This window comes from Oncorhynchus mykiss, chromosome 16 (genome assembly GCF_057628025.1).
Source record: "Oncorhynchus mykiss isolate SJ-2025 chromosome 16, ASM5762802v1, whole genome shotgun sequence".
Lineage (NCBI taxonomy): Eukaryota > Metazoa > Chordata > Actinopteri > Salmoniformes > Salmonidae > Oncorhynchus > Oncorhynchus mykiss.
The window spans coordinates 74,136,440-74,160,163 of NC_143037.1; the positions used below are offsets into that span (position 1 = coordinate 74,136,440).

General features: G+C 40.2%; 1 long non-coding RNA gene and 5 other non-coding genes across 6 annotated transcripts in view; 1 reads left to right on the forward strand and 5 right to left on the reverse strand.

Annotated features, from left to right (window-relative positions):
- Positions 1-2,421: 2,421 nt before the first annotated feature.
- trnah-gug (transfer RNA histidin (anticodon GUG)) lies at positions 2,422-2,493 on the reverse strand. Its single transcript has one exon. It is a non-coding gene; the product is annotated as a tRNA-His (tRNA).
- A 2,679-nt stretch (positions 2,494-5,172) lies between these two features.
- Positions 5,173-5,244, reverse strand: trnah-gug (transfer RNA histidin (anticodon GUG)). Its single transcript has one exon. It is a non-coding gene; the product is annotated as a tRNA-His (tRNA).
- Positions 5,245-7,923: 2,679 nt separating this feature from the next.
- trnaq-uug (transfer RNA glutamine (anticodon UUG)) lies at positions 7,924-7,995 on the reverse strand. Its single transcript has one exon. It is a non-coding gene; the product is annotated as a tRNA-Gln (tRNA).
- Positions 7,996-10,769: 2,774 nt separating this feature from the next.
- On the reverse strand, positions 10,770-10,841 carry trnah-gug (transfer RNA histidin (anticodon GUG)). The gene has a single exon. It is a non-coding gene; the product is annotated as a tRNA-His (tRNA).
- Positions 10,842-12,145: 1,304 nt separating this feature from the next.
- Positions 12,146-12,217, reverse strand: trnaq-uug (transfer RNA glutamine (anticodon UUG)). The gene has a single exon. It is a non-coding gene; the product is annotated as a tRNA-Gln (tRNA).
- Positions 12,218-12,922: 705 nt separating this feature from the next.
- LOC149977297 (uncharacterized) overlaps positions 12,923-23,724 on the forward strand; it is a 46,352-nt gene continuing 35,550 nt past the window's right edge. The window contains exons 1-2 of the long non-coding RNA XR_016487531.1: positions 12,923-14,150; positions 14,519-14,580. This is a non-coding gene — a long non-coding RNA (uncharacterized LOC149977297). The remainder of the gene's footprint in view (positions 14,151-14,518; positions 14,581-23,724) is intronic.

Genomic DNA, 23,724 nt, shown 5'->3' on the forward strand with positions numbered 1-23,724 from the left:
TCTCCACCAATGTGAACAATAAAAAGGTACTGCTGAGATTTGAACTCAGGATCTCCTGTTTACTAGACAGGCACTTTAACCAACTAAGCCACAGCACCCATAAATGTCATATTTGTTGCAGATGTGAACACCCACACCTATTTGAATCAAACCAGTCTCATTAATTTAACCCACATCTCTGTCTAGCAAAATCACATCACAAAAGAGATGTCTTTTACTAATATTGGAAACGATACAGACACCTTCAATTGTCTAGCAACAGGGTTTCTTAAGCTACGTTTTGGGACGCAAAGTGGGCCTGAGCATGTGAGAGGCAGTGTTGCCAAATCCTCAGGAAGGAAAGTAGCTATTGCTGGTCCTAAAAGTAGCTAGAAGTCGCTAAATGACGTCATCACATAATTTTCATAATTGGCCAAGTGGATGTAATTGTGATTGACGCTGTAGGAGAGAGGAATAACGCCTCGGGAGAGACAAAAAGTGAGTAAAAAACACCCTAAGTATGTTTAGAACTACAATTGAACTTTCTTCTGTCGATTCTTGTCTTTTTTTCTGAATACTCACTAAATATAGCGACAAAGTCGCTAAGTTGGCAACACTGGTGAGAGGTGGGTAGCGAGATATCAGTAATCAATGGTAATCACATACTATTTCTTCGTACCTATGATCATTCGAGAACAGTACATTTTTCATTTGGGTCTCGAGATGAATAAACTCAAGAACCTCTGACATGAATTCTTAAACTATGATTTGGGACCCAAAGCGGTTATTAACATGTCATAGGTGGGTCGCGAGATATGAGTGAACATTCAGAATCATATACTATTTCTTCATAATGTTGGTCGTTCGAGGACACTGCATTTCTCATTTGGCTCTGGAGCTTAAAAATGGTAAAAACGTCTGAAACAGCAGATTAATCATTTCGTGTAAGTAATTAACCTACGATATGGTGGGGAACTTTGTCAAACGGCAGAGTTGCTGAGTTTCTTAGCTTGCATAGTAAGTCTTAACTCATTCAAAAAACAACCCTTCTAAAATTACATTGCAGTGCCGTGACCCGGATTCGAACCGGGGTTGCTGCGACCACAACGTAGAGTACTTACCACTATACGATCACGGCCGGCTACAAGAGCTGGCTTTGTAAAGCCTACATAGGCTGTGAAAGTGATGTGCACAAGCTGGCTAAACTCTTTTCATTTTGGTCTCGATAATGAATAAACTGAAGAAACAGTGGAGCTTTACGCAGTCGGTAGGTTTTTTCTCATTCAAAAAGTGCCCTTTTCCCGTGACATTGGAATATCTCAATTGCATCCTCCTCACGTCATCTCTAATTCTCTAAACCCATTGGTGAGAAAACCTGAGTGCCCTCCCCTCTGACCTTCTCCACCAATGTGAACAATAAAAAGGTACTGCTGAGATTTGAACTCAGGATCTCCTGTTTACTAGACAGGAACTTTAACCAACTAAGCCACAGCACCCATAAAAGTGATATATGTTGCAGATGTGAACACCCACACCTATTTGAATCAAACCAGTCTCATTAATTTAACCCACATCTCTGTCTAGCAAAATCACATCACAAAAGAGATGTATTTTAGTAATATTGGAAACGATACAGACACCTTCAATTGTCTAGCAACAGGGTTTCTTAAGCTACGTTTTGGGACGCAAAGTGGGCCTGAGCATGTGAGAGGCAGTGTTGCCAAATCCTCAGGAAGGAAAGTAGCTATTGCTGGTCCTAAAAGTAGCTAGAAGTCGCTAAATGACGTCATCACATAATTTTCATAATTGGCCAAGTGGATGTAATTGTGATTGACGCTGTAGGAGAGAGGAATAACGTCTCGGGAGAGACAAAAAGTGAGTAAAAAACACCCTAAGTATGTTTAGAACTACAATTGAACTTTCTTCTGTCGATTCTTGTCTTTTTTCTGAAAACTCACTAAATATAGCGACAAAGTCGCTAAGTTGGCAACACTGGTGAGAGGTGGGTAGCGAGATATCAGTAATCAATGGTAATCACATACTATTTCTTCGTAACTATGATCATTCGAGAACAGTACATTTTTCATTTGGGTCTCGAGATGAATAAACTCAAGAACCTCTGACATGAATTCTTAAACTATGATTTGGGACCCAAAGCGGTTATTAACATGTCATAGGTGGGTCGCGAGATATGAGTGAACATTCAGAATCATATACTATTTCTTCATAATGTTGGTCGTTCGAGGACACTGCATTTCTCATTTGGCTCTGGAGCTTAAAAATTGTAAAAACGTTTGAAACAGCAGATGAATCATTTCGTGTAAGTAATTAACCTACAATATGGTGGGGAACTTTGTCAAACGGCAGAGTTGCTGAGTTTCTTAGCTTGCATAGTAAGTCTTAACTCATTCAAAAAACAACCCTTCTAAAATTACATTGCAGTGCCGTGACCCGGATTCGAACCGGGGTTGCTGCGACCACAACGCAGAGTACTAACCACTATACGATCACGGCCGGCTACAAGAGCTGGCTTTGTAAAGCCTACATAGGCTGTGAAAGTGATGTGCCAAGCTGGCTAAACTCTTTTCATTTTGGTCTCGATAATGAATAAACTGAAGAAACAGTGGAGCTTTACGCAGTCGGTAGGTTTTTTCTCATTCAAAAAGTGCCCTTTTTCCGTGACATTGGAATATCTCAATTGCATCCTCCTCACGTCATCTCTAATTCTCTAAACCCATTGGTGAGAAAACCTGAGTGCCCTCCCCTCTGACCTTCTCCACCAATGTGAACAATAAAAAGGTACTGCTGAGATTTGAACTCAGGATCTCCTGTTTACTAGACAGGCACTTTAACCAACTAAGCCACAGCACCCATAAACGTCATATTTGTTGCAGATGTGAACACCCACACCTATTTGAATCAAACCAGTCTCATTAATTTAACCCACATCTCTGTCTAGCAAAATCACATCACAAAAGAGATGTCTTTTAGTAATATTGGAAACGATACAGACACCTTCAATTGTCTAGCAACAGGGTTTCTTAAGCTACGTTTTGGGATGCAAAGTGGGCCTGAGCATGTGAGAGGCAGTGTTGCCAAATCCTCAGGAAGGAAAGTAGCTATTGCTGGTCCTAAAAGTAGCTAGAAGTCGCTAAATGACGTCATCACATAATTTTCATAATTGGCCAAGTGGATGTAATTGTGATTGACGCTGTAGGAGAGAGGAATAACGTCTCGGGAGAGACAAAAATTGAGTAAAAAACACCCTAAGTATGTTTAGAACTACAACTGAACTTTCTTCTGTCGATTCTTGTCTTTTTTCTGAATACTCACTAAATATAGCGACAAAGTCGCTAAGTTGGCAACACTGGTGAGAGGTGGGTAGCGAGATATCAGTAATCAATGGTAATCACATACTATTTCTTCGTAACTATGATCATTCGAGAACAGTACATTTTTCATTTGGGTCTCGAGATGAATAAACTCAAGAACCTCTGACATGAATTCTTAAACTATGATTTGGGACCCAAAGCGGTTATTAACATGTCATAGGTGGGTCGCGAGATATGAGTGAACATTCAGAATCATATACTATTTCTTCATAATGTTGGTCGTTCGAGGACACTGCATTTCTCATTTGGCTCTGGAGCTTAAAAATGGTAAAAACGTCTGAAACAGCAGATTAATCATTTCGTGTAAGTAATTAACCTACGATATGGTGGGGAACTTTGTCAAACGGCAGAGTTGCTGAGTTTCTTAGCTTGCATAGTAAGTCTTAACTCATTCAAAAAACAACCCTTCTAAAATTACATTGCAGTGCCGTGACCCGGATTCGAACCGGGGTTGCTGCGACCACAACGTAGAGTACTTACCACTATACGATCACGGCCGGCTACAAGAGCTGGCTTTGTAAAGCCTACATAGGCTGTGAAAGTGATGTGCACAAGCTGGCTAAACTCTTTTAATTTTGGTCTCGATAATGAATAAACTGAAGAAACAGTGGAGCTTTACGCAGTCGGTAGGTTTTTTCTCATTCAAAAAGTGCCCTTTTCCCGTGACATTGGAATATCTCAATTGCATCCTCCTCACGTCATCTCTAATTCTCTAAACCCATTGGTGAGAAAACCTGAGTGCCCTCCCCTCTGACCTTCTCCACCAATGTGAACAATAAAAAGGTACTGCTGAGATTTGAACTCAGGATCTCCTGTTTACTAGACAGGAACTTTAACCAACTAAGCCACAGCACCCATAAAAGTGATATATGTTGCAGATGTGAACACCCACACCTATTTGAATCAAACCAGTCTCATTAATTTAACCCACATCTCTGTCTAGCAAAATCACATCACAAAAGAGATGTATTTTAGTAATATTGGAAACGATACAGACACCTTCAATTGTCTAGCAACAGGGTTTCTTAAGCTACGTTTTGGGACGCAAAGTGGGCCTGAGCATGTGAGAGGCAGTGTTGCCAAATCCTCAGGAAGGAAAGTAGCTATTGCTGGTCCTAAAAGTAGCTAGAAGTCGCTAAATGACGTCATCACATAATTTTCATAATTGGCCAAGTGGATGTAATTGTGATTGACGCTGTAGGAGAGAGGAATAACGTCTCGGGAGAGACAAAAAGTGAGTAAAAAACACCCTAAGTATGTTTAGAACTACAATTGAACTTTCTTCTGTCGATTCTTGTCTTTTTTCTGAAAACTCACTAAATATAGCGACAAAGTCGCTAAGTTGGCAACACTGGTGAGAGGTGGGTAGCGAGATATCAGTAATCAATGGTAATCACATACTATTTCTTCGTAACTATGATCATTCGAGAACAGTACATTTTTCATTTGGGTCTCGAGATGAATAAACTCAAGAACCTCTGACATGAATTCTTAAACTATGATTTGGGACCCAAAGCGGTTATTAACATGTCATAGGTGGGTCGCGAGATATGAGTGAACATTCAGAATCATATACTATTTCTTCATAATGTTGGTCGTTCGAGGACACTGCATTTCTCATTTGGCTCTGGAGCTTAAAAATTGTAAAAACGTTTGAAACAGCAGATGAATCATTTCGTGTAAGTAATTAACCTACAATATGGTGGGGAACTTTGTCAAACGGCAGAGTTGCTGAGTTTCTTAGCTTGCATAGTAAGTCTTAACTCATTCAAAAAACAACCCTTCTAAAATTACATTGCAGTGCCGTGACCCGGATTCGAACCGGGGTTGCTGCGACCACAACGCAGAGTACTAACCACTATACGATCACGGCCGGCTACAAGAGCTGGCTTTGTAAAGCCTACATAGGCTGTGAAAGTGATGTGCCAAGCTGGCTAAACTCTTTTCATTTTGGTCTCGATAATGAATAAACTGAAGAAACAGTGGAGCTTTACGCAGTCGGTAGGTTTTTTCTCATTCAAAAAGTGCCCTTTTTCCGTGACATTGGAATATCTCAATTGCATCCTCCTCACGTCATCTCTAATTCTCTAAACCCATTGGTGAGAAAACCTGAGTGCCCTCCCCTCTGACCTTCTCCACCAATGTGAACAATAAAAAGGTACTGCTGAGATTTGAACTCAGGATCTCCTGTTTACTAGACAGGCACTTTAACCAACTAAGCCACAGCACCCATAAACGTCATATTTGTTGCAGATGTGAACACCCACACCTATTTGAATCAAACCAGTCTCATTAATTTAACCCACATCTCTGTCTAGCAAAATCACATCACAAAAGAGATGTCTTTTAGTAATATTGGAAACGATACAGACACCTTCAATTGTCTAGCAACAGGGTTTCTTAAGCTACGTTTTGGGATGCAAAGTGGGCCTGAGCATGTGAGAGGCAGTGTTGCCAAATCCTCAGGAAGGAAAGTAGCTATTGCTGGTCCTAAAAGTAGCTAGAAGTCGCTAAATGACGTCATCACATAATTTTCATAATTGGCCAAGTGGATGTAATTGTGATTGACGCTGTAGGAGAGAGGAATAACGTCTCGGGAGAGACAAAAATTGAGTAAAAAACACCCTAAGTATGTTTAGAACTACAACTGAACTTTCTTCTGTCGATTCTTGTCTTTTTTCTGAATACTCACTAAATATAGCGACAAGGTCGCTAAGTTGGCAACACTGGTGAGAGGTGGGTAGCGAGATATCAGTAATCAATGGTAATCACATACTATTTCTTCGTAACTATGATCATTCGAGAACAGTACATTTTTCATTTGGGTCTCGAGATGAATAAACTCAAGAACCTCTGACATGAATTCTTAAACTATGATTTGGGACCCAAAGCGGTTATTAACATGTCATAGGTGGGTCGCGAGATATGAGTGAACATTCAGAATCATATACTATTTCTTCATAATGTTGGTCGTTCGAGGACACTGCATTTCTCATTTGGCTCTGGAGCTTAAAAATGGTAAAAACGTCTGAAACAGCAGATTAATCATTTCGTGTAAGTAATTAACCTACGATATGGTGGGGAACTTTGTCAAACGGCAGAGTTGCTGAGTTTCTTAGCTTGCATAGTAAGTCTTAACTCATTCAAAAAACAACCCTTCTAAAATTACATTGCAGTGCCGTGACCCGGATTCGAACCGGGGTTGCTGCGACCACAACGTAGAGTACTTACCACTATACGATCACGGCCGGCTACAAGAGCTGGCTTTGTAAAGCCTACATAGGCTGTGAAAGTGATGTGCACAAGCTGGCTAAACTCTTTTAATTTTGGTCTCGATAATGAATAAACTGAAGAAACAGTGGAGCTTTACGCAGTCGGTAGGTTTTTTCTCATTCAAAAAGTGCCCTTTTCCCGTGACATTGGAATATCTCAATTGCATCCTCCTCACGTCATCTCTAATTCTCTAAACCCATTGGTGAGAAAACCTGAGTGCCCTCCCCTCTGACCTTCTCCACCAATGTGAACAATAAAAAGGTACTGCTGAGATTTGAACTCAGGATCTCCTGTTTACTAGACAGGAACTTTAACCAACTAAGCCACAGCACCCATAAAAGTGATATATGTTGCAGATGTGAACACCCACACCTATTTGAATCAAACCAGTCTCATTAATTTAACCCACATCTCTGTCTAGCAAAATCACATCACAAAAGAGATGTATTTTAGTAATATTGGAAACGATACAGACACCTTCAATTGTCTAGCAACAGGGTTTCTTAAGCTACGTTTTGGGACGCAAAGTGGGCCTGAGCATGTGAGAGGCAGTGTTGCCAAATCCTCAGGAAGGAAAGTAGCTATTGCTGGTCCTAAAAGTAGCTAGAAGTCGCTAAATGACGTCATCACATAATTTTCATAATTGGCCAAGTGGATGTAATTGTGATTGACGCTGTAGGAGAGAGGAATAACGTCTCGGGAGAGACAAAAAGTGAGTAAAAAACACCCTAAGTATGTTTAGAACTACAATTGAACTTTCTTCTGTCGATTCTTGTCTTTTTTCTGAAAACTCACTAAATATAGCGACAAAGTCGCTAAGTTGGCAACACTGGTGAGAGGTGGGTAGCGAGATATCAGTAATCAATGGTAATCACATACTATTTCTTTGTAACTATGATCATTCGAGGACAGTACATTTTTCATTTGGGTCTCGAGATGAATAAACTCAAGAACCTCTGACATGAATTCTTAAACTATGATTTGGGACCCAAAGCGGTTATTAACATGTCATAGGTGGGTCGCGAGATATGAGTGAACATTCAGAATCATACACTATTTCTTCATAATGTTGGTCGTTCGAGGACACTGCATTTCTCATTTGGCTCTGGAGCTTAAAAATGGTAAAAACGTCTGAAACAGCAGATGAATCATTTCGTGTAAGTAATTAACCTACAATATGGTGGGGAACTTTGTCAAACGGCAGAGTTGCTGAGTTTCTTAGCTTGCATAGTAAGTCATAACTCATTCAAAAAACAACCCTTCTAAAATTACATTGCAGTGCCGTGACCCGGATTCGAACCGGGGTTGCTGCGACCAAAACGCAGAGTACTAACCACTATACGATCACGGCCGGCTACAAGAGCTGGCTTTGTAAAGCCTACATAGGCTGTGAAAGTGATGTGCACAAGCTGGCTAAACTCTTTTCATTTTGGTCTCGATAATGAATAAACTGAAGAAACAGTGGAGCTTTACACAGTCGGTAGGTTTTTTCTCATTCAAAAAGTGCCCTTTTTCCGTGACATTGGAATATCTCAATTGCATCCTCCTCACGTCATCTCTAATTCTCTAAACCCATTGGTGAGAAAACCTGAGTGCCCTCCCCTCTGACCTTCTCCACCAATGTGAACAATAAAAAGGTACTGCTGAGATTTGAACTCAGGATCTCCTGTTTACTAGACAGGCACTTTAACCAACTAAGCCACAGCACCCATAAAAGTCATATATGTTGCAGATGTGAACACCCACACCTATTTGAATCAAACCAGTCTCATTAATTTAACCCACATCTCTGTCTAGCAAAATCACATCACAAAAGAGATGTCTTTTACTAATATTGGAAACGATACAGACACCTTCAATTGTCTAGCAACAGGGTTTCTTAAGCTACGTTTTGGGACGCAAAGTGGGCCTGAGCATGTGAGAGGCAGTGTTGCCAAATCCTCAGGAAGGAAAGTAGCTATTGCTGGTCCTAAAAGTAGCTAGAAGTCGCTAAATGACGTCATCACATCATTTTCATAATTGGCCAAGTGGATGTAATTGTGATTGACGCTGTAGGAGAGAGGAATAACGCCTCGGGAGAGACAAAAAGTGAGTAAAAAACACCCTAAGTATGTTTAGAACTACAATTGAACTTTCTTCTGTCGATTCTTGTCTTTTTTCTGAATACTCACTAAATATAGCGACAAAGTCGCTAAGTTGGCAACACTGGTGAGAGGTGGGTAGCGAGATATCAGTAATCAATGGTAATCACATACTATTTCTTCGTAACTATGATCATTCGAGAACAGTACATTTTTCATTTGGGTCTCGAGATGAATAAACTCAAGAACCTCTGACATGAATTCTTAAACTATGATTTGGGACCCAAAGCGGTTATTAACATGTCATAGGTGGGTCGCGAGATATGAGTGAACATTCAGAATCATATACTATTTCTTCATAATGTTGGTCGTTCGAGGACACTGCATTTCTCATTTGGCTCTGGAGCTTAAAAATGGTAAAAACGTCTGAAACAGCAGATGAATCATTTCGTGTAAGTAATTAACCAGTTAGAGCTCTAGGGGCGCTATTTCATTTTTGGATAAAAAACGTTCCCGTTTTAAGCGCGATATTTTGTCACGAAAAGATGCTCGACTATGCATATTCTTGACAGTTTTGGAAAGAAAACACTCTGAAGTTTCAGAATCTGCAAAGATTTTGTCTGTAAGTGCCCCAGAACTCATTCTACAGGCGAAACCAAGATGATGCATCACCCAGGAATTAGCAGAATTTCTGAAGCTCTGTTTTCCATTCTCTCCTTATATGGCTGTGATTGCGCAACGAATGAGCCTACACTTTCTGTCGTTCGCCCAAGGTCTTAGCAGCATTGTGACGTATTTGTAGGCATATCATTGGAAGATTGACCATAAGAGACTACATTTTCCAAGTGTCCGCCTGGTGTCCTGCGTCGAATTCGGTGCGCAATTGCCAGCTGCTTCTACTTTACCATTTGATTCAGGGGAGAAAGCATGTGTCCAAGAACGATGTATCAATGAAGAGATATGTGAAAAACACCTTGATGATTGATTCTAAACAACGTTTGCCATGTTTTCAGTCGATATTATGGAGTTAATTTGGAAAAAAGTTTGCGTTTTGAGGACTGAATTTATGGATTTTTTTTGGTAGCCAAATGTGATGTATAAAACGGAGCTATTTCTAATACACAAGGAATCTTTTTGGAAAAACTGAGCATCTGCTATCTAACTGAGAGTATCCTCATTGAAAACATCAGAAGTTCTTCAAAGGTAAATGATTTTATTTGAAGGCTTTTATGTTTTTGTTAATGTTGCGTGCTGGATGCTAACGCTAATGCTAACGCTAAATGCTAACGCGAAATGCTAACTCTAGCTAGCTACTTTTACACAAATTATTGTTTTCCTATGGTTGAGAAGCATATTTTGAAAATCTGAGATGACAGTGTTGTTTACAAAAGGCTAAGCTTGAGAGATGGCATATTTATTTCATTTCATTTGCGATTTTCATAAATAGTTAACGTTGTGTTATGCTAATGAGCTTGCTGATAGATTTACACAATCCTGGATACAGGGGTTTTTTCATAGCTAAACGTGACGCAGAAAACGGAGCGATTTGTCCTAAACAAATAATCTTTCAGGAAAAACTGAACATTTGCTATCTGAGAGTCTCCTCATTGAAAACATCTGAAGTTCTTCAAAGGTAAATGATTTTTTTGAATGCTTTTCTGTTTTTTTGTGTAAATGTTGCCAGCTGAATGCTAATGCTAAATGCTACGTTAGCCATCAATACTGTTACACAAATGCTTGTTTTGCAATGGTTGAGAAGCATATTTTGAAAATCTGAGATGACAGTGTTGTTAACAAAAGGCTAAGCTTGAGAGCTAGCATATTTATTTCATTTCATTTGCGATTTTCATGAATAGTTAACGTTGCGTTATGGTAATGAGCTTGAGTCTGTATTCACGAACCCGGATCCGGGATGGGGAGATCAGAAAGGTTAACCTACAATATGGTGGGGAACTTTGTCAAACGGCAGAGTTGCTGAGTTTCTTAGCTTGCATAGTAAGTCTTAACTCATTCAAAAAACAACCCTTCTAAAATTACATTGCAGTGCCGTGACCCGGATTCGAACCGGGGTTGCTGCGACCACAACGCAGAGTACTAACCACTATACGATCACGGCCGGCTACAAGAGCTGGCTTTGTAAAGCCTACATAGGCTGTGAAAGTGATGTGCACAAGCTGACTAAACTCTTTTCATTTTGGTCTCGATAATGAATAAACTGAAGAAACAGTGGAGCTTTACACAGTCGGTAGGTTTTTTCTCATTCAAAAAGTGCCCTTTTTCCGTGACATTGGAATATCTCAATTGCATCCTCCTCACGTCATCTCTAATTCTCTAAACCCATTGGTGAGAAAACCTGAGTGCCCTCCCCTCTGACCTTCTCCACCAATGTGAACAATAAAAAGTTACTGCTGAGATTTGAACTCAGGATCTCCTGTTTACTAGACAGGCACTTTAACCAACTAAGCCACAGCACCCATAAAAGTCATATATGTTGCAGATGTGAACACCCACACCTATTTGAATCAAACCAGTCTCATTCATTTAACCCACATCTCTGTCTAGCAAAATCACATCACAAAAGAGATGTCTTTTACTAATATTGGAAACGATACAGACACCTTCAATTGTCTAGCAACAGGGTTTCTTAAGCTACGTTTTGGGACGCAAAGTGGGCCTGAGCATGTGAGAGGCAGTGTTGCCAAATCCTCAGGAAGGAAAGTAGCTATTGCTGGTCCTAAAAGTAGCTAGAAGTCGCTAAATGACGTCATCACATCATTTTCATAATTGGCCAAGTGGATGTAATTGTGATTGACGCTGTAGGAGAGAGGAATAACGCCTCGGGAGAGACAAAAAGTGAGTAAAAAACACCCTAAGTATGTTTAGAACTACAATTGAACTTTCTTCTGTCGATTCTTGTCTTTTTTCTGAATACTCACTAAATATAGCGACAAAGTCGCTAAGTTGGCAACACTGGTGAGAGGTGGGTAGCGAGATATCAGTAATCAATGGTAATCACATACTATTTCTTTGTAACTATGATCATTCGAGGACAGTACATTTTTCATTTGGGTCTCGAGATGAATAAACTCAAGAACCTCTGACATGAATTCTTAAACTATGATTTGGGACCCAAAGCGGTTATTAACATGTCATAGGTGGGTCGCGAGATATGAGTGAACATTCAGAATCATACACTATTTCTTCATAATGTTGGTCGTTCGAGGACACTGCATTTCTCATTTGGCTCTGGAGCTTAAAAATGGTAAAAACGTCTGAAACAGCAGATGAATCATTTCGTGTAAGTAATTAACCTACAATATGGTGGGGAACTTTGTCAAACGGCAGAGTTGCTGAGTTTCTTAGCTTGCATAGTAAGTCATAACTCATTCAAAAAACAACCCTTCTAAAATTACATTGCAGTGCCGTGACCCGGATTCGAACCGGGGTTGCTGCGACCAAAACGCAGAGTACTAACCACTATACGATCACGGCCGGCTACAAGAGCTGGCTTTGTAAAGCCTACATAGGCTATGAAAGTGATGTGCACAAGCTGGCTAAACTCTTTTCATTTTGGTCTCGATAATGAATAAACTGAAGAAACAGTGGAGCTTTACACAGTCGGTAGGTTTTTTCTCATTCAAAAAGTGCCCTTTTTCCGTGACATTGGAATATCTCAATTGCATCCTCCTCACGTCATCTCTAATTCTCTAAACCCATTGGTGAGAAAACCTGAGTGCCCTCCCCTCTGACCTTCTCCACCAATGTGAACAATAAAAAGGTACTGCTGAGATTTGAACTCAGGATCTCCTGTTTACTAGACAGGCACTTTAACCAACTAAGCCACAGCACCCATAAAAGTCATATATGTTGCAGATGTGAACACCCACACCTATTTGAATCAAACCAGTCTCATTAATTTAACCCACATCTCTGTCTAGCAAAATCACATCACAAAAGAGATGTCTTTTACTAATATTGGAAACGATACAGACACCTTCAATTGTCTAGCAACAGGGTTTCTTAAGCTACGTTTTGGGACGCAAAGTGGGCCTGAGCATGTGAGAGGCAGTGTTGCCAAATCCTCAGGAAGGAAAGTAGCTATTGCTGGTCCTAAAAGTAGCTAGAAGTCGCTAAATGACGTCATCACATCATTTTCATAATTGGCCAAGTGGATGTAATTGTGATTGACGCTGTAGGAGAGAGGAATAACGCCTCGGGAGAGACAAAAAGTGAGTAAAAAACACCCTAAGTATGTTTAGAACTACAATTGAACTTTCTTCTGTCGATTCTTGTCTTTTTTCTGAATACTCACTAAATATAGCGACAAAGTCGCTAAGTTGGCAACACTGGTGAGAGGTGGGTAGCGAGATATCAGTAATCAATGGTAATCACATACTATTTCTTCGTAACTATGATCATTCGAGAACAGTACATTTTTCATTTGGGTCTCGAGATGAATAAACTCAAGAACCTCTGACATGAATTCTTAAACTATGATTTGGGACCCAAAGCGGTTATTAACATGTCATAGGTGGGTCGCGAGATATGAGTGAACATTCAGAATCATATACTATTTCTTCATAATGTTGGTCGTTCGAGGACACTGCATTTCTCATTTGGCTCTGGAGCTTAAAAATGGTAAAAACGTCTGAAACAGCAGATGAATCATTTCGTGTAAGTAATTAACCAGTTAGAGCTCTAGGGGCGCTATTTCATTTTTGGATAAAAAACGTTCCCGTTTTAAGCGCGATATTTTGTCACGAAAAGATGCTCGACTATGCATATTCTTGACAGTTTTGGAAAGAAAACACTCTGAAGTTTCAGAATCTGCAAAGATTTTGTCTGTAAGTGCCCCAGAACTCATTCTACAGGCGAAACCAAGATGATGCATCACCCAGGAATTAGCAGAATTTCTGAAGCTCTGTTTTCCATTCTCTCCTTATATGGCTGTGATTGCGCAACGAATGAGCCTACACTTTCTGTCGTTCGCCCAAGGTCTTAGCAGCATTGTGACGTATTTGTAGGCATATCATTGGAAGATTGACCATAAGAGACTACATTTTCCAAGTGTCCGCCTGGTGTCCTGCGTCGAATTCGGTGCGCAATTGCCAGCTGCTTCTACTTTACCATTTGATTCAGGGGAGAAAGCATGTGTCCAAGAACGATGTATCAATGAAGAGATATGTGAAAAACACCTTGATGATTGATTCTAAACAACGTTTGCCATGTTTTCAGTCGATATTATGGAGTTAATTTGGAAAAAAGTTTGCGTTTTGAGGACTGAATTTATGGATTTTTTTTGGTAGCCAAATGTGATGTATAAAACGGAGCTATTTCTAATACACAAGGAATCTTTTTGGAAAAACTGAGCATCTGCTATCTAACTGAGAGTATCCTCATTGAAAACATCAGAAGTTCTTCAAAGGTAAATGATTTTATTTGAAGGCTTTTATGTTTTTGTTAATGTTGCGTGCTGGATGCTAACGCTAATGCTAACGCTAAATGCTAACGCGAAATGCTAACTCTAGCTAGCTACTTTTACACAAATTATTGTTTTCCTATGGTTGAGAAGCATATTTTGAAAATCTGAGATGACAGTGTTGTTTACAAAAGGCTAAGCTTGAGAGATGGCATATTTATTTCATTTCATTTGCGATTTTCATAAATAGTTAACGTTGTGTTATGCTAATGAGCTTGCTGATAGATTTACACAATCCTGGATACAGGGGTTTTTTCATAGCTAAACGTGACGCAGAAAACGGAGCGATTTGTCCTAAACAAATAATCTTTCAGGAAAAACTGAACATTTGCTATCTGAGAGTCTCCTCATTGAAAACATCTGAAGTTCTTCAAAGGTAAATGATTTTTTTGAATGCTTTTCTGTTTTTTTGTGTAAATGTTGCCAGCTGAATGCTAATGCTAAATGCTACGTTAGCCATCAATACTGTTACACAAATGCTTGTTTTGCAATGGTTGAGAAGCATATTTTGAAAATCTGAGATGACAGTGTTGTTAACAAAAGGCTAAGCTTGAGAGCTAGCATATTTATTTCATTTCATTTGCGATTTTCATGAATAGTTAACGTTGCGTTATGGTAATGAGCTTGAGTCTGTATTCACGAACCCGGATCCGGGATGGGGAGATCAGAAAGGTTAACCTACAATATGGTGGGGAACTTTGTCAAACGGCAGAGTTGCTGAGTTTCTTAGCTTGCATAGTAAGTCTTAACTCATTCAAAAAACAACCCTTCTAAAATTACATTGCAGTGCCGTGACCCGGATTCGAACCGGGGTTGCTGCGACCACAACGCAGAGTACTAACCACTATACGATCACGGCCGGCTACAAGAGCTGGCTTTGTAAAGCCTACATAGGCTGTGAAAGTGATGTGCACAAGCTGACTAAACTCTTTTCATTTTGGTCTCGATAATGAATAAACTGAAGAAACAGTGGAGCTTTACACAGTCGGTAGGTTTTTTCTCATTCAAAAAGTGCCCTTTTTCCGTGACATTGGAATATCTCAATTGCATCCTCCTCACGTCATCTCTAATTCTCTAAACCCATTGGTGAGAAAACCTGAGTGCCCTCCCCTCTGACCTTCTCCACCAATGTGAACAATAAAAAGTTACTGCTGAGATTTGAACTCAGGATCTCCTGTTTACTAGACAGGCACTTTAACCAACTAAGCCACAGCACCCATAAACGTCATATTTGTTGCAGATGTGAACACCCACACCTATTTGAATCAAACCAGTCTCATTAATTTAACCCACATCTCTGTCTAGCAAAATCACATCACAAAAGAGATGTCTTTTAGTAATATTGGAAACGATACAGACACCTTCAATTGTCTAGCAACAGGGTTTCTTAAGCTACGTTTTGGTATGCAAAGTGGGCCTGAGCATGTGAGAGGCAGTGTTGCCAAATCCTCAGGAAGGAAAGTAGCTATTGCTGGTCCTAAAAGTAGCTAGAAGTCGCTAAATGACGTCATCACATAATTTTCATAATTGGCCAAGTGGATGTAATTGTGATTGACGCTGTAGGAGAGAGGAATAACGTCTCGGGAGAGACAAAAATTGAGTAACAAACACCCTAAGTATGTTTAGAACTACAATTGAACTTTCTTCTGTCGATTCTTGTCTTTTTTCTGAATACTCACTAAATATAGCGACAAAGTCGCTAAGTTGGCAACACTGGTGAGAGGTGGGTAGCGAGATATCAGTAATCAATGGTAATCACATACTATTTCTTCGTAACTATGATCATTCGAGAACAGTACATTTTTCATTTGGGTCTCGAGATGAATAAACTCAAGAACCTCTGACATGAATTCTTAAACTATGATTTGGGACCCAAAGCGGTTATTAACATGTCATAGGTGGGTCGCGAGATATGAGTGAACATTCAGAATCATATACTATTTCTTCATAATGTTGGTCGTTCGAGGACACTGCATTTCTCATTTGGCTCTGGAGCTTAAAAATGGTAAAAACGTCTGAAACAGCAGATGAATCATTTCGTGTAAGTAATTAACCTACGATATGGTGGGGAACTTTGTCAAACGGTAGAGTTGCTGAGTTTCTTAGCTTGCATAGTAAGTCTTAACTCATTCAAAAAACAACCCTTCTAAAATTACATTACAGTGCCGTGACCCGGATTCGAACCGGGGTTGCTGCGACCACAACGCAGAGTACTAACCACTATACGATCACGGCCGGCTACAAGAGCTGGCTTTGTAAAGCCTACATAGGCTGTGAAAGTGATGTGCACAAGCTGGCTAAACTCTTTTCATTTTGGTCTCGATAATGAATAAACTGAAGAAACAGTGGAGCTTTACGCAGTCGGTAGGTTTTTTCTCATTCAAAAAGTGCCCTTTTTCCGTGACATTGGAATATCTCAATTGCATCCTCCTCACGTCATCTCTAATTCTCTAAACCCATTGGTGAGAAAACCTGAGTGCCCTCCCCTCTGACCTTCTCCACCAATGTGAACAATAAAAAGGTACTGCTGAGATTTGAACTCAGGATCTCCTGTTTACTAGACAGGCACTTTAACCAACTAAGCCACAGCACCCATAAACGTCATATTTGTTGCAGATGTGAACACCCACACCTATTTGAATCAAACCAGTCTCATTAATTTAACCCACATCTATGTCTAGCAAAATCACATCACAAAAGAGATGTCTTTTAGTAATATTGGAAACGATACAGACACCTTCAATTGTCTAGCAACAGGGTTTCTTAAGCTACGTTTTGGGATGCAAAGTGGGCCTGAGCATGTGAGAGGCAGTGTTGCCAAATCCTCAGGAAGGAAAGTAGCTATTGCTGGTCCTAAAAGTAGCTAGAAGTCGCTAAATGACGTCATCACATAATTTTCATAATTGGCCAAGTGGATGTAATTGTGATTGACGCTGTAGGAGAGAGGAATAACGTCTCGGGAGAGACAAAAATTGAGTAAATAACACCCTAAGTATGTTTAGAACTACAATTGAACTTTCTTCTGTCGATTCTTGTCTTTTTTCTGAATACTCACTAAATATAGCGACAAAGTCGCTAAGTTGGCAACACTGGTGAGAGGTGGGTAGCGAGATATCAGTAATCAATGGTAATCACATACTATTTCTTCGTAACTATGATCATTCGAGAACAGTACATTTTTCATTTGGGTCTCGAGATGAATAAACTCAAGAACCTCTGACATGAATTCTTAAACTATGATTTGGGACCCAAAGCGGTTATTAACATGTCATAGGTGGGTCGCGAGATATGAGTGAACATTCAGAATCATATACTATTTCTTCATAATGTTGGTCGTTCGAGGACACTGCATTTCTCATTTGGCTCTGGAGCTTAAAAATGGTAAAAACGTCTGAAACAGCAGATGAATCATTTCGTGTAAGTAATTAACCTACGATATGGTGGGGAACTTTGTCAAACGGCAGAGTTGCTGAGTTTCTTAGAGACTTCTTAGTAAGTCTTAACTCATTCAAAAAACAACCCTTCTAAAATTACTTTGCAGTGCCGTGACCCGGATTCGAACCGGGGTTGCTGCGACCACAACGCAGAGTACTAACCACTATACGATCACGGCCGGCTACAAGAGCTGGCTTTGTAAAGCCTGGTGAGAGGTGGGTAGCGAGATATCAGTAATCAATGGTAATCACATACTATTTCTTCGTAACTATGATCATTCGAGAACAGTACATTTTTCATTTGGGTCTCGAGATGAATAAACTCAAGAACCTCTGACATGAATTCTTAAACTATGATTTGGGACCCAAAGCGGTTATTAACATGTCATAGGTGGGTCGCGAGATATGAGTGAACATTCAGAATCATATACTATTTCTTCATAATGTTGGTCGTTCGAGGACACTGCATTTCTCATTTGGCTCTGGAGCTTAAAAATTGTAAAAACGTCTGAAACAGCAGATGAATCATTTCGTGTAAGTAATTAACCTACAATATGGTGGGGAACTTTGTCAAACGGCAGAGTTGCTGAGTTTCTTAGCTTGCGTAGTAAGTCTTAACTCATTCAAAAAACAACCCTTCTAAAATTACATTGCAGTGCCGTGACCCGGATTCGAACCGGGGTTGCTGCGACCACAACGCAGAGTACTAACCACTATACGATCACGGCCGGCTACAAGAGCTGGCTTTGTAAAGCCTACATAGGCTGTGAAAGTGATGTGCACAAGCTGACTAAACTCTTTTCATTTTGGTCTCGATAATGAATAAACTGAAGAAACAGTGGAGCTTTACACAGTCGGTAGGTTTTTTCTCATTCAAAAAGTGCCCTTTTTCCGTGACATTGGAATATCTCAATTGCATCCTCCTCACGTCATCTCTAATTCTCTAAACCCATTGGTGAGAAAACCTGAGTGCCCTCCCCTCTGACCTTCTCCACCAATGTGAACAATAAAAAGGTACTGCTGAGATTTGAACTCAGGATCTCCTGTTTACTAGACAGGCACTTTAACCAACTAAGCCACAGCACCCATAAAAGTCATATATGTTGCAGATGTGAACACCCACACCTATTTGAATCAAACCAGTCTCATTAATTTAACCCACATCTCTGTATAGCAAAATCACATCACAAAAGAGATGTCTTTTACTAATATCGGAAACGATACAGACACCTTCAATTGTCTAGCAACAGGGTTTCTTAAGCTACGTTTTGGGACGCAAAGTGGGCCTGAGCATGTGAGAGGCAGTGTTGCCAAATCCTCAGGAAGGAAAGTAGCTATTGCTGGTCCTAAAAGTAGCTAGAAGTCGCTAAATGACGTCATCACATCATTTTCATAATTGGCCAAGTGGATGTAATTGTGATTGACGCTGTAGGAGAGAGGAATAACGTCTCGGGAGAGACAAAAAGTGAGTAAAAAACACCCGAAGTATGTTTAGAACTACAATTGAACTTTCTTCTGTCGATTCTTGTCTTTTTTCTGAATACTCACTAAATATAGCGACAAAGTCGCTAAGTTGGCAACACTGGTGAGAGGTGGGTAGCGAGATATCAGTAATCAATGGTAATCACATACTATTTCTTCGTAACTATGATCATTCGAGAACAGTACATTTTTCATTTGGGTCTCGAGATGAATAAACTCAAGAACCTCTGACATGAATTCTTAAACTATGATTTGGGACCCAAAGCGGTTATTAACATGTCATAGGTGGGTCGCGAGATATGAGTGAACATTCAGAATCATATACTATTTCTTCATAATGTTGGTCGTTCGAGGACACTGCATTTCTCATTTGGCTCTGGAGCTTAAAAATTGTAAAAACGTTTGAAACAGCAGATGAATCATTTCGTGTAAGTAATTAACCTACAATATGGTGGGGAACTTTGTCAAACGGCAGAGTTGCTGAGTTTCTTAGAGACTTCTTAGTAAGTCTTAACTCATTCAAAAAACAACCCTTCTAAAATTACTTTGCAGTGCCGTGACCCGGATTCGAACCGGGGTTGCTGCGACCACAACGCAGAGTACTAACCACTATACGATCACGGCCGGCTACAAGAGCTGGCTTTGTAAAGCCTGGTGAGAGGTGGGTAGCGAGATATCAGTAATCAATGGTAATCACATACTATTTCTTCGTAACTATGATCATTCGAGAACAGTACATTTTTCATTTGGGTCTCGAGATGAATAAACTCAAGAACCTCTGACATGAATTCTTAAACTATGATTTGGGACCCAAAGCGGTTATTAACATGTCATAGGTGGGTCGCGAGATATGAGTGAACATTCAGAATCATATACTATTTCTTCATAATGTTGGTCGTTCGAGGACACTGCATTTCTCATTTGGCTCTGGAGCTTAAAAATTGTAAAAACGTCTGAAACAGCAGATGAATCATTTCGTGTAAGTAATTAACCTACAATATGGTGGGGAACTTTGTCAAACGGCAGAGTTGCTGAGTTTCTTAGCTTGCGTAGTAAGTCTTAACTCATTCAAAAAACAACCCTTCTAAAATTACATTGCAGTGCCGTGACCCGGATTCGAACCGGGGTTGCTGCGACCACAACGCAGAGTACTAACCACTATACGATCACGGCCGGCTACAAGAGCTGGCTTTGTAAAGCCTACATAGGCTGTGAAAGTGATGTGCACAAGCTGACTAAACTCTTTTCATTTTGGTCTCGATAATGAATAAACTGAAGAAACAGTGGAGCTTTACACAGTCGGTAGGTTTTTTCTCATTCAAAAAGTGCCCTTTTTCCGTGACATTGGAATATCTCAATTGCATCCTCCTCACGTCATCTCTAATTCTCTAAACCCATTGGTGAGAAAACCTGAGTGCCCTCCCCTCTGACCTTCTCCACCAATGTGAACAATAAAAAGGTACTGCTGAGATTTGAACTCAGGATCTCCTGTTTACTAGACAGGCACTTTAACCAACTAAGCCACAGCACCCATAAAAGTCATATATGTTGCAGATGTGAACACCCACACCTATTTGAATCAAACCAGTCTCATTAATTTAACCCACATCTCTGTATAGCAAAATCACATCACAAAAGAGATGTCTTTTACTAATATCGGAAACGATACAGACACCTTCAATTGTCTAGCAACAGGGTTTCTTAAGCTACGTTTTGGGACGCAAAGTGGGCCTGAGCATGTGAGAGGCAGTGTTGCCAAATCCTCAGGAAGGAAAGTAGCTATTGCTGGTCCTAAAAGTAGCTAGAAGTCGCTAAATGACGTCATCACATCATTTTCATAATTGGCCAAGTGGATGTAATTGTGATTGACGCTGTAGGAGAGAGGAATAACGTCTCGGGAGAGACAAAAAGTGAGTAAAAAACACCCGAAGTATGTTTAGAACTACAATTGAACTTTCTTCTGTCGATTCTTGTCTTTTTTCTGAATACTCACTAAATATAGCGACAAAGTCGCTAAGTTGGCAACACTGGTGAGAGGTGGGTAGCGAGATATCAGTAATCAATGGTAATCACATACTATTTCTTCGTAACTATGATCATTCGAGAACAGTACATTTTTCATTTGGGTCTCGAGATGAATAAACTCAAGAACCTCTGACATGAATTCTTAAACTATGATTTGGGACCCAAAGCGGTTATTAACATGTCATAGGTGGGTCGCGAGATATGAGTGAACATTCAGAATCATATACTATTTCTTCATAATGTTGGTCGTTCGAGGACACTGCATTTCTCATTTGGCTCTGGAGCTTAAAAATTGTAAAAACGTTTGAAACAGCAGATGAATCATTTCGTGTAAGTAATTAACCTACAATATGGTGGGGAACTTTGTCAAACGGCAGAGTTGCTGAGTTTCTTAGCTTGCATAGTAAGTCTTAACTCATTCAAAAAACAACCCTTCTAAAATTACATTGCAGTGCCGTGACCCGGATTCGAACCGGGGTTGCTGCGACCACAACGCAGAGTACTAACCACTATACGATCACGGCCGGCTACAAGAGCTGGCTTTGTAAAGCCTACATAGGCTGTGAAAGTGATGTGCACAAGCTGACTAAACTCTTTTCATTTTGGTCTCGATAATGAATAAACTGAAGAAACAGTGGAGCTTTACACAGTCGGTAGGTTTTTTCTCATTCAAAAAGTGCCCTTTTTCCGTGACATTGGAATATCTCAATTGCATCCTCCTCACGTCATCTCTAATTCTCTAAACCCATTGGTGAGAAAACCTGAGTGCCCTCCCCTCTGACCTTCTCCACCAATGTGAACAATAAAAAGGTACTGCTGAGATTTGAACTCAGGATCTCCTGTTTACTAGACAGGCACTTTAACCAACTAAGCCACAGCACCCATAAAAGTCAGATATGTTGCAGATGTGAACACCCACACCTATTTGAATCAAACCAGTCTCATTAATTTAACCCACATCTCTGTATAGCAAAATCACATCACAAAAGAGATGTCTTTTACTAATATCGGAAACGATACAGACACCTTCAATTGTCTAGCAACAGGGTTTCTTAAGCTACGTTTTGGGACGCAAAGTGGGCCTGAGCATGTGAGAGGCAGTGTTGCCAAATCCTCAGGAAGGAAAGTAGCTATTGCTGGTCCTAAAAGTAGCTAGAAGTCGCTAAATTACGTCATCACATCATTTTCATAATTGGCCAAGTGGATGTAATTGTGATTGACGCTGTAGGAGAGAGGAATAACGTCTCGGGAGAGACAAAAAGTGAGTAAAAAACACCCGAAGTATGTTTAGAACTACAATTGAACTTTCTTCTGTCGATTCTTGTCTTTTTTCTGAATACTCACTAAATATAGCGACAAAGTCGCTAAGTTGGCAACACTGGTGAGAGGTGGGTAGCGAGATATCAGTAATCAATGGTAATCACATACTATTTCTTCGTAACTATGATCATTCGAGAACAGTACATTTTTCATTTGGGTCTCGAGATGAATAAACTCAAGAACCTATGACATGAATTCTTAAACTATGATTTGGGACCCAAAGCGGTTATTAACATGTCATAGGTGGGTCGCGAGATATGAGTGAACATTCAGAATCATATACTATTTCTTCATAATGTTGGTCGTTCGAGGACACTGCATTTCTCATTTGGCTCTGGAGCTTAAAAATGGTAAAAACGTCTGAAACAGCAGATGAATCATTTCGTGTAAGTAATTAACCTACAATATGGTGGGGAACTTTGTCAAACGGCAGAGTTGCTGAGTTTCTTAGCTTGCGTAGTAAGTCTTAACTCATTCAAAAAACAACCCTTCTAAAATTACATTGCAGTGCCGTGACCCGGATTCGAACCGGGGTTGCTGCGACCACAACGCAGAGTACTAACCACTATACGATCACGGCCGGCTACAAGAGCTGGCTTTGTAAAGCCTACATAGGCTGTGAAAGTGATGTGCACAAGCTGACTAAACTCTTTTCATTTTGGTCTCGATAATGAATAAACTGAAGAAACAGTGGAGCTTTACACAGTCGGTAGGTTTTTTCTCATTCAAAAAGTGCCCTTTTTCCGTGACATTGGAATATCTCAATTGCATCCTCCTCACGTCATCTCTAATTCTCTAAACCCATTGGTGAGAAAACCTGAGTGCCCTCCCCTCTGACCTTCTCCACCAATGTGAACAATAAAAAGGTACTGCTGAGATTTGAACTCAGGATCTCCTGTTTACTAGACAGGCACTTTAACCAACTAAGCCACAGCACCCATAAAAGTCATATATGTTGCAGATGTGAACACCCACACCTATTTGAATCAAACCAGTCTCATTAATTTAACCCACATCTCTGTATAGCAAAATCACATCACAAAAGAGATGTCTTTTACTAATATCGGAAACGATACAGACACCTTCAATTGTCTAGCAACAGGGTTTCTTAAGCTACGTTTTGGGACGCAAAGTGGGCCTGAGCATGTGAGAGGCAGTGTTGCCAAATCCTCAGGAAGGAAAGTAGCTATTGCTGGTCCTAAAAGTAGCTAGAAGTCGCTAAATGACGTCATCACATCATTTTCATAATTGGCCAAGTG